Source organism: Rhea americana, unplaced genomic scaffold (assembly GCF_003343005.1).
Source record: "Rhea americana isolate MKP2758 unplaced genomic scaffold, rheAme1 scaffold_185, whole genome shotgun sequence".
In the NCBI taxonomy this organism is placed as follows: Eukaryota; Metazoa; Chordata; class Aves; order Rheiformes; family Rheidae; genus Rhea; species Rhea americana.
The window spans coordinates 1472313-1485763 of NW_028185983.1; the positions used below are offsets into that span (position 1 = coordinate 1472313).

The following is a 13451-nucleotide window of genomic DNA, read 5'->3' on the forward strand; positions in this document are numbered from 1 at the left end:
TCTATATTTCTGATCTGAAAGCTCTGTTGGTGAAGTTATCCAGTCAATAGTTAAAGTTCTTTTTGAAACTTTAATATTAATTTACTGAGAACATTACCAGAAGCATGGTAAGCTCTGTGAAGAAAGGTAGTGGTGCAGTTGCTGTAGGTACCTAAAGAAGGGGCTTGCTTGCCATCTATAATGGCTGTTCTAATAAATCACCTACCCTCCCAAAGCATGCCTTGCTTGGGTGCAGAAAAATAAAAATTGTACTGGGCTCTGAATACTTCAGAGGCTGAGATTTGCGTCAAAATTGTCATAAAGGCTGATCTCCTGACCATCCTCAACGTGAATCTTCATGTCTCTCACCTACCCTAATAAATGACTGCAAGCAATATTCACAGAATCACAGAATGGTTGAGGTTGGAAGGAACCAACCTCAGATGATCTGGAGATCATCTAGTCCAACCCTCCTGCTCAAGCAGCGTCACTAAAGCATGTTGGACAGGATTGCGTCCAGGTGGGGTTTGAATATCTCCAGAGAAGGAGACTCCACAACCTCTCTGGGAAACCTGGTCCAGTGCTCTGTCACTCTCATAGTAAAGAATTTTTTCCTTATATTCAGGTGGAACTTCGTGTGTTGCAGTTTGTGTACACTGTGCCTCTTGTCCTGTCGCTTTGCACCACTGAAAAACTCTGGCCCCATCCTCTTGACACCCTCCCTTAAAGTAATTGTAGCCATCGATAAGATCCCCCCTCAGTCTTCTCGAGGCTGAACAGGCCCAGCTCTCGCAGCCGTTCCTCATAGGGCAGATGCTCCAGCGCTCTGATCATCTTCATAGCCCTATGCTGGACTCTCTCCAGTAGTTCAATGTCTCTCTTGTCTTCCTAATGCAACCCAGGAGCCCATAGACCTTTCTGGTCACAAGGGCACACTGCTGACTCATGGTCAACTTGTTGTCCACCAGGACTCCCAGATCCTTTGCTGCACAGCTGCTTTCCAGCAGGTCAACCCCCAGGTTATACTGGTGCATGGGGTTATTTCTCCCTAGGTGCAGGACCCTGCACTTGCCCTTGTTTCATGAGGTTCCTCTCCACCCAGCTTTCTGGCCTGCCCAGGTCTCTCCGAATGGCAGCACCCCTCCCAGCTTGGTATCATCAGCAAACTTGCTGGCGAGGTACTCTGCCTTCTTCCAGGTCGTTCATGAAGCAGTTGAACAGGACTGGCCTCAGTACTGAACCCTGGAGAAGTCCACTAACCACAGGCCTCTTACTAGACTCTCTGCCACTGAAGACAACCCTCTGAGCTCTGCCTTTCAGCCAGTGCTCAAGCCACCTCCTCTCCTCTAGCCTGCACTTCCTGAACTTACCTACGAGGATGTTATGGGAGACAGTATTGAAAGCTTTGCTGAAATCAAGGTAGACAACATCCACTGCTCTGCCCTCATCTACCCAGCCAGTCATTCCATCAGAGAAGGCTATCAGATTGATTAAGCAGGATTTCCCCTTGGTGAATCCATGCCGACTACTCCTGATCACCTTTTCTTCCACATGCTTAGCGATGACCTCCAGGATGAGCTTTCCAGGGATGGAGGTGAGGCTGACCAGTCTATAGTTGCCTGAGTCCTCTTTCTTGCCCTTTTTGAAGACTGGAGTGACATTGGCCTCCTTCCAGTCCTCAGGCACCTCTCCAGTTCTCCAAGACCTTTCAAAGATGATGGAGAGCAGCTTAACAATAACTTCCACCAGCTCCCTCAGTACTCATGAGTGCATCCCATCAGGGCCCACGGATTTGTGGATGTCAAGTTTGTCTGAAAGATCTCTAACCTGATCCTTCTCAACCAAAGGAACGTGTTCCTCTCTCCACACTTTCTGTCTCATCTCCAGGCTCTGGGATTCCTTAGGGCTGCCCTTAGCAGTGAAGACTGAAGCAAAGAAGGCATTCAGTAACTCTGCCTTCTCTGTAGCCTTCGTCACTAGGGTCCCCGCCCCATTCAGCAGCAGGCCCACATTTTCCCCAGTCTTCCTCTTGCTACTGATGTATTTGAAGGAGCCCTTCTTGTTGTCCTTGACATCCCTTGCCAGATTTAATTCTAAAAGGGCCTTAGCCTTCCTCATTGCATCTGTGCATACTCTGACAATGTTCTTATATTCCTCCCAAGTGGCCTGTCCCTTTTTTCGCATCCTGTGTACTTTTCTCTTCTGAGTTTTGCCAGGAGCTCCTTGCTCATCCATGCAGGTTTTCTGCCACCTTTATTTGACATCTAATTCATAGGGATGCACTGCTCCTGAGCTTGGAGGAAATGATGCTTGAATATTAACGCTCTCTTGGACCCCCCCCCCAAACATATTTTATCTATGATTTCTTAGGTAACCTGAAATACACCTGCTTTCCATCTTTATTTTGTACCCAATACCAATAAGTTAATTTCGTAAGTCATTTTCTTCTTATACCTCTTCTTAAGAGGTCTCTTACACCTTAAGCCTCTTCTGGCTGAGCTGCACAGTAGGACCAGAATGCCTTATTCACCCGAGTAATGCCTTCAAAAGCTAGAGAACCCAGAAGGTCTTTTTTTTCCCTCTTCCTGTAACTATGAACACATTTCAAAGTGTTATTATCTTATCTGGAGTTTACACATTAATTTCCCTGATTGTAAGCTGGTCCCGTGACCTCATGTTTCATATATGCACTTTCTACAAATATTCTCTAAGCCACATTTCCTGCAGCTTTTTTTGCATTCTCAGCTTGTGTTCTTTTCCTTTCTATTATTTCCCAGGCTATGATTCATGTTAATACCATGATCGAAGTGTTAGCCTAATTATCTGGAAAAGAGGMGGGGAGAACATCACAGTAAGAAAATTTACTGTTGAAAAGTTGCGCCAGCTCTTTACTTTGCTGAAGTGAATGGCTTGCTTCCACTTTTTGAGGCAAGTGTTTGAGTAAAAAGTATAATGGAAGATGTTCATGGTTCAGAATGTACATAGCAAGCAGTACTATATTTAGAATTGGGATAGAAATCTCCATTGCAGCAAGGACAGAACTGAGTAAGGCTGAATACTGCATATTCATCTTCATGCCTGTAGGTGTCCCTTATGTTAATAAAAAGATGTAGCAAACTTCACAAAAATACATGCTGCTAAACATTTCTCCAGTTGGAATTTACTTTGCATCTCTAATCAAAATGTTGTTGCCCTGGACTTAAGGTACAGTTGTTCAACTATTTAAGGAATGCCTTTGAATAAACCAAGAAACTGAAGTGTTTCGATCTGCTATACCTGGACGTTATCTGTTTAGAGCCAAAGGGAGCCTGTCCTGGAAGTCTAATTTTCTGCTTGTGATGAAGGGACGTTGGTGATGACTGAAAACATACTTCTGTTAATTTTGGGGGAATAGTGACTTTCCAGGAAAAGAAGGTACAAGCATGCCAGGCCATTGCCCTTTTAAAAGGGTAGGAACAAAAGCCTTGCTAATAAATACTAATCAAACTTTCTATTTGATGGAATGGTTTCTGTTAATCTTATTCTGTGGCCATTCTTTGCAAGAAATAGTAGTTAGAAATGTTCATTTTGGACTCCTTCTTTTCTGTAGTGCTGTAAGTTGGGAACTTATTTAGTGAGGTAAATCAAGTGGTCATTTGAATCTTAATGCAAGTCAGTTGCAACAGTCTTGCTCCACTGTACTATAAATATAGCTATATCTCAAACTATAGAAAAGAGTTGAGGAAAAATGATTTTTTCTCAATTCAATATAGGAGCTAATACTAATTTTAAAATCACCCAGAATATATGATTATTCATTTACTTTATAGGCTGGTATATTTTTCAGGTGTTGAAATGATGGAAATCCTATCTTGTATATGCAGTACAATGTTGGAACTTTCTATTAACATCAAAGTGGTGTCCTGATAGTAGAACACACAAGTCTGAGACAAAAATCTATGCTTGCTGGTTCTATTTTGATCATTCAATTATAATTAAAAAGTTAAAATGTAAATAAAATTAGTAAAACTACTATGTTAATATTATGGTGTTCCTAAAGGATTTGGCACAGCAGTTTTAAATGGGGTTTAGCTATACAGCTAAGATCAAGGTATACATACAATCTTCTCTGTTCAGGGCAGGGACGCATGCAAGAAAGGTGGTTTGGAATACAGTCTCAGGTTCAGTTAGGAAACAGAGAAGTATGCTTATGGGAAAGTTTTTTGTTTCTTTTTTTTAATCACAGATCCATTTTTTTTTGCCCAGAACTTACATGTAGGAAGACATAAAATGGATCATTTGAAGTGAAGTTCTTGTCTGCAGTTAAGTTAAAAATAGGGCTAAAACACAGAAAGGTGTTGTATAAAAATGTATTTTTCCTCTGTTTCTTAAACAATTTTGCCATCTTTCACTACGAGCAACTGCAATTTAATCTTACTGTAGTATAAACTGTAGAAAGATAAACTATAGAAAGTATAAACTAAATAATTAATAGTTATTAAGGAATAGTTGATAACCTGTGCCATCCTACCTAAGAGAACTCATATGTAGCAACTTCTAATTTCTATAACAAACCTAGAAGAAGCAACAGAGCATTACTAATTGCTGTAAGGTTTGTATCACTTCAGACTGGGATAACATCATGTAGCATCTTTTTGGCAGAACTTGTTAAACTTTGTGTCATGTGAATGTAGAGTATAAAACACTAAGTAAGAATCAAATATTTATTATATATGCTCAGCCATCTGCAAAAACAAATGCATTCAACATGATACTTGAAAGTTCAGAGCAATTTTAATCCCGTGTTTCAAGTGCAGGACTTTTGTATATCTATGTGAAGAAGAGTAGGATCACAATGCATTTTATTTATGCTCAATTAAAAAATACATCTTCTCTATCTACCTATACAGTAAGAAAACTTCAGTCTTTTTAGTAAATGGCAAATTTCTAAGATCTTAAACCTAAATAATTTAGCTACCACAGTAGAAAATGAAGTAATGTGATATGGCATCCATCTGTTAAGGAATTTTAGATAGAAGAGAAATGCATTATCCACATTATGTCTAATAATACCAAAATATTTATCAGAAACAATCAAATTAAACGTGTTGGCTCATCCTAAACTTTCATTTTGCATAACCAGATGACAGTTCTCCTTTTGATGGCTGAGCAGGCCAGACACGTGGAAGCCTGGAACAATAAGGAGTTGTGTCATGACAACAGAACGTGCAAGTCTGAGACAAAGTCCAGGCTTCCTGAATCCTCTCTTATAATATGGGATAACTTCTCTAGTATAAAGCRAAGTATGAGTTTTGGTTCTTTTTCCATTTTGCCTCTCGAAACACCGCTGAAGGACAATACGTTTGTTTTGTTCTGCCTAGCTATCATGGATTTACCTGCCTTCTTTTCTTATGTTGAAAAATTGTGCACATACCTCTTCTGACATTTATTAGCTGAGGGTCCAATCCTACAGCTATGATAAAATCCTTGGATGCCTGGAATTTTACTTCAATAAAAATGTAGTTTTGGCTTCAAGTTTTATCATAAAATGACTGAAAGATATTAAAACAGATTCATTATAATTTTCAATGTCCAGAAACATAATTAAGTTCCAGTCAGTGTAAGCTGTTATACTGAGGTGAGGTAGACAGAAAACATTTAAGTTCGYCAAAATAATAATGATAGCCATTTTGGACAACTGTGGAAAGATCTGCAGCTTCTAGAGTTATTTGTGCCTTGAGAGAAGTCTAAGTGTAAGACTATCGTCAAATATACGTATGAGCAAGGAATGGCAGAGAAAAAGAGTGAACAAAATCTGACAGGGTTGAGGAGAGGAGAATAACATTCACAACCTTAGGCTTATTTTTAATTGAACACTCATTGAAGATTTTGGCTTCTGTAAGATCTTTTTTTTCAGTCCTGCTTTTAAAACTTCCTATTACAGAGCTGTGAAAATCTCCTACAGTGGAGAAGAGAGGGGGAAAAAAAAAGTCTTGAAGTCTTGAGTTTCATTTCTGAGAAGCTTCTTATAGATCTCTTTTAATAATCTGCTAAATTTCACAGGTGGTGGCTGAGCCTGGACATCTTAGAAGTGCACCTGAAGACAGCCTAGGTCTAAAATCTAAATGTGTGGCAATTTGGAGATTACTGTGTAATTCAAGAAATGTGGCTTGTCAAGAGACCCCAAAATCTAATCAGGAACCGAGAGGAACAACTTTAAATTTCCATTTGCTGCATTAATGTTTCTACCTTGAGTGGTAGACAAAGGCAGGAATGCTCACAACTGGCAAAATCTTAGGTTGTTCTGGTTCAAAAGACCGTATTTATGACAGCTCGGGAACATGATTGATCTAATAAATCCTCCAAATGCTACTTCATGGCTTGTGGACTTATGATCCGTGTCTCTGCACAGCTTGAAACTGCCCAGCTAAGTATTTGTGGCATTTGTTTGCATTTCTAGTTAACTGTTTCAAGGACTTTTTCTAGGTGTTGCTTGCCCTGAAAGGCATTGGATTGCTTGTTTCTGTATTTCGATCTTTACATTTGCTTGCAACTCATGTTTTTCTTGATATCTTTAATTTAGGATATGTAAGTGTCTGCTGCTTATTATGGACACAACTTGTCTATAACTTAYGATGATTGTGAGCTAAACCACATGAGGTTAAGAGCTTCTCAGTGTGATCGAAAACAGTCAACATATGAAAAAGTCACCTAAATTAACAGCATATCAGAATGTAGTTGTATATATCCAGCTGCACCTCAGGTGCTTCCCTAGAAGCATCAGAAGGTCAGTTGTCTACCCGAGATCCATTGCCCTAACTCTTTTCCTGTATATTAAAAAATGTAGCCAAATTTCTTCCACTCATCTCCAGGAGGCCACCAGAAACAGTGTTTCATACTTGATGTAGAGAATGTATGATAGCCAGGTACAATTCACTTCCTCCGTCAGCTAGGAGAATGTTCTAATGACCTGTCATATAAGTTGTTTTTGCCGGTTTTGCCGGGTTTTATTTTTATATGTCCTGTTCTGGCTGTTCCACTGTACACAGAACTGAAGATTCATTAGAGTGGAAAGAGGTCAAGGAACATTATTCAGACAGCTGGAGATGTATCTGTATTCCCATCTGTGCTTCCAGGACTGTTTGTGTACTGTGGTTTCAAGGACTGAGACACCAAAATTTAAAATGTAAAGCTTTTTTGTTTTCTTATTGCCACCTAATCTTTGCTAGAAGTAAAACCTTGTTTTGGTAAACAAATATATTAATATAAATTGAAAGATGTCTTAATGGTCATTGTTCTGATCATACATAAAAGAAGATAATGGTTCGTTGCTGTGGGCAGAAGAGAATGCAATTTGTGTAACTGAAATTGTTGTTAGAGGTTACCACCTGTCTAACCCCATTCTGAAGGTTGTTCGTAAGACTGGCATAGTATGATGGAAGTTTCCAGCCTCAGTCTAGGGTGCATTCAAGGAAGGGGAGCTTTCTTAACTCAGGAAGTTGCCTCTTACAGAATTTAAAGTAGTTTACTGTGAAAGATACTCATATTCTTGACACAGTTGTTAGATCATCTAGTCCAACCCCCTGCTCAAGCAGGGTCACCTAGAGCATGTTAGACAGGATCGCATCCAGGAGGTTTTGAATACCTCTAAAGGAGGAGACTCCACAACCTCTCTGGGCAACCTGTTCCAGTGCTCCGTCACTCTCACAGTAAAGAAGTTTTTCTTCATGTTCAGACAGAACTTCCTGTGGTTCAGTTTGTGCCTCTTGTCCTGTCACTCGGCSTCCTTGAAGAGAGTCTGACTCCATCCCCTTGACACCCTCCTTTAAGGTATTTGTAGACATTTGTAAGATCCCCCCTCAGTCTTCTCTTCCCCAGGCTGAAGAGGCCCAGCTCTCACAGCCTTTCCTCATAGGGCAGGTGCTCCAGTCCTCTAATCATCTTCGTAGCCCTATGCTGGACTCTTTCCAGTAGCTCCATGTCTCTCTTGCACTGAGAAGCCCAGAAATGGATGCAGTACTCCAGATGTGGCCTCAGCAGGGCTAAGTGTGTGTGKGGGGGGAATCACTTCCTTCCACCTTGTGTATCCTGTTTTTAAGATTTAACAATCTAAGATTTTGCACGCTTAACAGTTCTGCTTCAGTGCATACAGTGCAGTGGTTACCTAGAGTTCCTAGAGTGGTTCCTAATGTACCTAACATTACAGAAGACAATCACACATGCCAAACAAAAGACCAAATGCCTAGCAATAGATCACTTGGGGATAAACAGTATTAAACTGGAAGCACATCTTCCACATATCCCCTGCTGAAGCCTTGAAGCTATCAGAAACCAATCAAGCATTAGAATAATCCACTGTAGAGCACTTCATTGTTAAGTCTTTGTAAGCAYCTAGCCAATTCCACAAGCTGCACACAAAAGCATGTACACGTTTGTGATTACAATAATGCTTTAAGTAACGTCTGAAAAAAAGAACACACATTTGTTCTGAGGCTGTGTACTTTAGCACTTTATTTTAGTCATCATTTCACAATTTCCCATGACAGCTAAAAATATTCATTCATTCTTCTTCTAGTTGAGAATGAAGAAAACTTCAAGTAAATAGTCTAAACTCTTATGCAAGCACAGGCAAGACTTAAATTATGCCAACATAGGCATATTTTTACTATTGTGCTTTAAAGATGTTTGTATAAAATTCATCATGGTAGAGGGACAGTACATGCTATTTGCTAAGGTCCAAAGACTAATTTTCAACTAATGGAGTTGTCACTTCAGATATTTGCTGTATCTGTGTGGGGGCTGAAACAGTCAGATAACTTCTTTTTACTCTGTCATGGTCACTCTGAATAAAACTGAAAACATGCCCTAATAGTTAGAGAAAAGGCTGATAATGAGAATTGGAAGTCTTCCAGTTCTATGTGACATAGAACAAGTCATTTCATGGTACCCCTTTCTTTTTCCTTTCCCACCTTTCTCTCCTCCTTCATCTATTTTCTCATTATTTTGAAACTTTATAGGGCAGAAACTGACCTTTTTTATAACTCAGGTCTAGCTTATTTAGGGATTTGTAGAGCACTTGAGTTCAATGCTATACAAACTAAATGTCTTTACTTCTGCTACCCAAAGCCTGTGGTTTTGGTTGTCTCTTTTCAAAGAAAGGCAGAATTCTGGTGGGATGAAGGAGGTGCAGGAGAGGAGCTGAGCAATGCCTAGGCCCATTCCATTGACGCATTATCGATACTACTGAAGTTCAAGAATCCACTCACTAAATGGCAATGGGTAAAAGTGTGTCTAACCTCAGCCTATGATTTTTACTTATTTTATATATATTTTTTTGTCTTTCACCATAATCATTGGATTTTATGCATGGATAGGTTGTATTTTCCTTGATATGCTGATATCCACTGGGAATAGTGTTCAAAAGTCATCAGAAATAACTCTTAAGTTATTTCTTGTGACCTCTTGTTTATCTTTAGACATTACAATTCAGCCAACCAATATGGATTTGTGTAACACATGTTTACCTCAACATAACTTTCAAAGGAATACCAACTCTTGGTTTATAGGCACGAAGCGATGAGAGTCTAGCAGTGCCCTTGCTGGTTTGTTTCAGCGGTGAAAGGTTAGCTACCTTCATTAACATTTATGCCAGATTCTCAAAATAATAGTCTGGCTGAAAACGGCAGTAGTGCTCTCCTTTTACGCTTCTGTGCTAGATGAAAACCCTAGTGCCTTGACTGGGAGAAATAGTTTCATATATACTGTAATCAGACAACCTCTCAATCTTCTTGATTAACTGATCAAGCTAAGCCTTTTAATCATATAAGTCATACAGCGGAGTTTTCATCAGTTTAATTTGTATTTTTCTGCACTTTTTTCTCTCAGTCCTTTCAATGACCCCTTTTGAATTTGATTTCTGTAAGAAATATTTAAATATCAAGAATATTTCTCAGTTTTCTACTGAAATAGAATTTCCTCTACTATTTCTTATTCTCCTTTTTACATCCAAGGCTTATATATTAGCTCTTCTTGCTGCAGCATATCACACTCAACTAGCTAGATGTTTAACCACAACCCCAAATGCCTTCTTGTCACTGCTTTTCCAAGATAGACTCTCTGCTCTGTAGGTGAAATCAGAATTCCTTATTTTTTTAATGAACTATTCTGCATTTGGCTGTAATAAAATACATTTTTACCTAGGGAAGTAATCACAATCAAACTCTGTACTTACTCTCATTTCTAAAAATTTTGCCAACTCTACTCATCTACAAGCTTTCTGAAGTGATTATAACAGTTAGTTAAAGCTCACCAGTGAAAAAATTGTTTGTTAGCGATACAGAATTCCACTATCAGTCTCCCAATTTCCTGCTGAAAATGTCAGCCATTTTGCTACATTTGCTTTGATTCTGCCCAGTCCGACTTCATAACCAAAAATACCAAGTCAAAGCGTTTTATGGAAACCATATCCATTGTTAATTTTTTAAAAATGGAACTTTAGATATAAGAAGGCAGTCAAATTAGTTTGATAATGCCTATTCTCAGTAAAATCTTGCTGACTGACATTCAGAACCAGCTTTAGCTTGGTTAAGGCAAACAGAAAATATCTTAAGAGACCCATCAATAGTCTTAGCAAATGGAAGAATAACAACTGTGAATTTTTTTCAACTCCATTTGATCTGTCTACTTAGTGTAAGGATGGCACAGACATAGACTAACGTTGTTTCTCCTAGGTCTGTATAACTTTACAATAGACTTTCACCTTCAACAGCTGTTAATCAGGCATGATTTATTTCAGAATTTACAAACTTTTTGGATTTGCTAAAGCAATTTGCAGTTTAAACTGAGAAATGGTCTAATAACCAGGCTAGAATTCACTGATGTGAACAGAGCATCTTACATAGTCTAAAGTGTGCTGTGATGAGGCAGGGAAAACCTCTGAATACATTGCCTGTGCTTCATTTTAGATTGTATTTATAAATGGATAAAACATGAGTTGGGAGGAAATTTTTGTTGAGATTATATTTTGCAAAATACAAAATGTTAAATAAGCCTGCTGTCATTACGTCTATAATTCTTAAATATCTCATTTGGATACAGCTTTAAATATAAGGTGATAATTAGCCTGCATATTTTAAATTTTCTTTTAGTATTTTGTAAGTATAAACACATGACATAGTAACCTTGAGCTTTTTTGAAATTCATTGAATCATTGGTGTTTTTTAATCAGCATTAGATATCAAAGACAAATAAACCAATATTTGAATTACTTTAACTGCCCTGCACATGCCATAGCATTTTAAGATTTTGCATTATCTATCCATTCTAAATAATTCCTCCTTCTTTTTAAAAGATTCTGGAATAAATTAACCTGTTAATTGAATAAAGATTTTCCTGTATTAAATTTTCCCATTTCCATTAAAAAATSTAATCTTCTCCTTTTCATTATTCAAGCGATTAAATAGTTTGGACTGTATAATATATTAGATTGTCACATTTTGAATGAGAGCAGTCTCAAGATTGCTCTTCAACTGAGTTAGAAATGCTTCTGTAGCTTGTAGCATGCCCCAGGAGTGCGTGATGTTCAAAATGTTGGTGACAGTATCCTCTTCTGAGGGGAAAGGAGACTGACCTCCTTTTTTCTTAATGACGAAAGATAGTATTAGGAGCTCACACTTTCTATAATGTACTTGGCAAGGGGACACAGCAGTATGTTCAGCAGTTCCTATAACCTGCAATATTATTCACTGGATGACTGAATTAGATTCAGCCAAGGCACAATTTTAAAGGGCTCACAGATATTAGCAAGCCCTCCTTACCTGACAGCCCTGTTCAAGAGTTCAGCTAAGGAAAAGGAGATAGGAGCGATATGGCTTGGATTACCACACTGCATAAAATCAAGGGATGAGAGGGAACAGGGACTGCTCTCGGAAGCTGCTGATGGGGCACCTCATCCTCCAAAACAGTAAATAAAAAGACTTGCATATTTTTGCCAAAGTCTGACAAGTGGGATTCTATTAGACATTGACAGGARCAGTTGTTACAGTAACCTATAGTAACACACCACAGTTCTATAAACAAATAAATAAAGCCAGCCAGCACCTTTCTGTTTTCTTTTCCATGGAAATTCCTTCTTTCAGCATTGAAATAAATAGTATCACAATTTTGCCCATTTAACAGGATAAGGCAACATTCTTTTTGTCTATGTGATATTGTCTAAAATATCTGAGGAACTGGGATCACTTAGATAATGCTAGTGCCAGTAAAATTCAATGTGAAAAATAAGCTATTTGTATATACATATTGTTAGCATTGGCAGGAACTGCACTTTTTCATTGTGAATTAAATAATAAGGTAAGAAGCGTACAGCATCTCAGCACCTTTAAGTACTGAATGGTGATTAGCCTAAGTCCTATGGTATTAACAATGAATCACTTAAAAATATATAATATTCAGAGATACGAGCAGGGAAAAAGTGGGCGTTTCATTTGAACAATATTGCCTCTACCCTTCAGTATGTGCTTACTACTAACTATTCAACAAATGGCCTTTTGCCTCTATATAAAGGAATATAGTTCATTTCAAATGTCAATTTTCTGACTTTTGTGAACAGAGCATACAGTGATCATATATCTCACCATTTCTCTGCCATAAGGAGATACTTGCCAACACTAGCAGAGCTTGGCTTGTCGCCTTCAAAATTCTGATTCATACAGAGTATGGCTCATTACTTCTTCTAGTAGTTTAATTTTTCAAGCCTATAGGGGAGTTCAAGATTCCACCTCTCTGTCTTTTGAAGTATTTAATTCCAATATAAATTCTTAGTTTAATCTTTTAACTGAGAAGTTACATCCAAAGAGAGACAGGAATTCTTTGGAGAAAAGAAAATGTGAATGCTTCATTTAATAAATATATATATTTGCAATTGGAGCTTAAGAAACACTAGATAGTAAATAATGGTGTTCATAAATATTCTCTGAACTTTTTCCTTCAGAAGTTTCCTTCAAGCCAGGCATATGTATTCTCAATCTAATTATGCAATTCCATTTTTTTTAATCCAAAATTCAGTTTGGTCCTCTCATAATAATTGTGCTGTAAAATCCCTTCAAATACACAAAAAGAACCCAATACAATAACATTTCAATAACCAAGTGTAATATTTATTATCGATAGATCTCTGCAGAAAAAGCCATCTTTGTGTCAAGTTATCACTAGAGACACTTATTTCATTCTTGTGGAGGTTTTTTTGCAATATTTCTAAAATCTAGGTAGGGTCTTCCTCTGGGTTTCCGAAGAGTATGAGAACTGAAGTGTGAGATTTTTCACCACCTTTTGCTGGTGGAATCAGTGATATACCATATTAATTGCTCAATAATTGCCTAAATCATAACTGCACATTAATGTGCAGCTAGGTATGCAATGACTTAATGATTGTGACATCAAGAGCTTACTATTCACATCTTCAGTAGCTTTATCCTGACTTATTGATAGATACC

At 38.2% G+C, this 13451-nt stretch overlaps 1 protein-coding gene across 3 annotated transcripts in view; it reads left to right on the forward strand.

The window, feature by feature from the left end:
* Window positions 1-13451, forward strand: part of CTNND2 (catenin delta 2) — a 655980-nt gene that overhangs the window by 305020 nt on the left and 337509 nt on the right. The window lies entirely within an intron of this gene.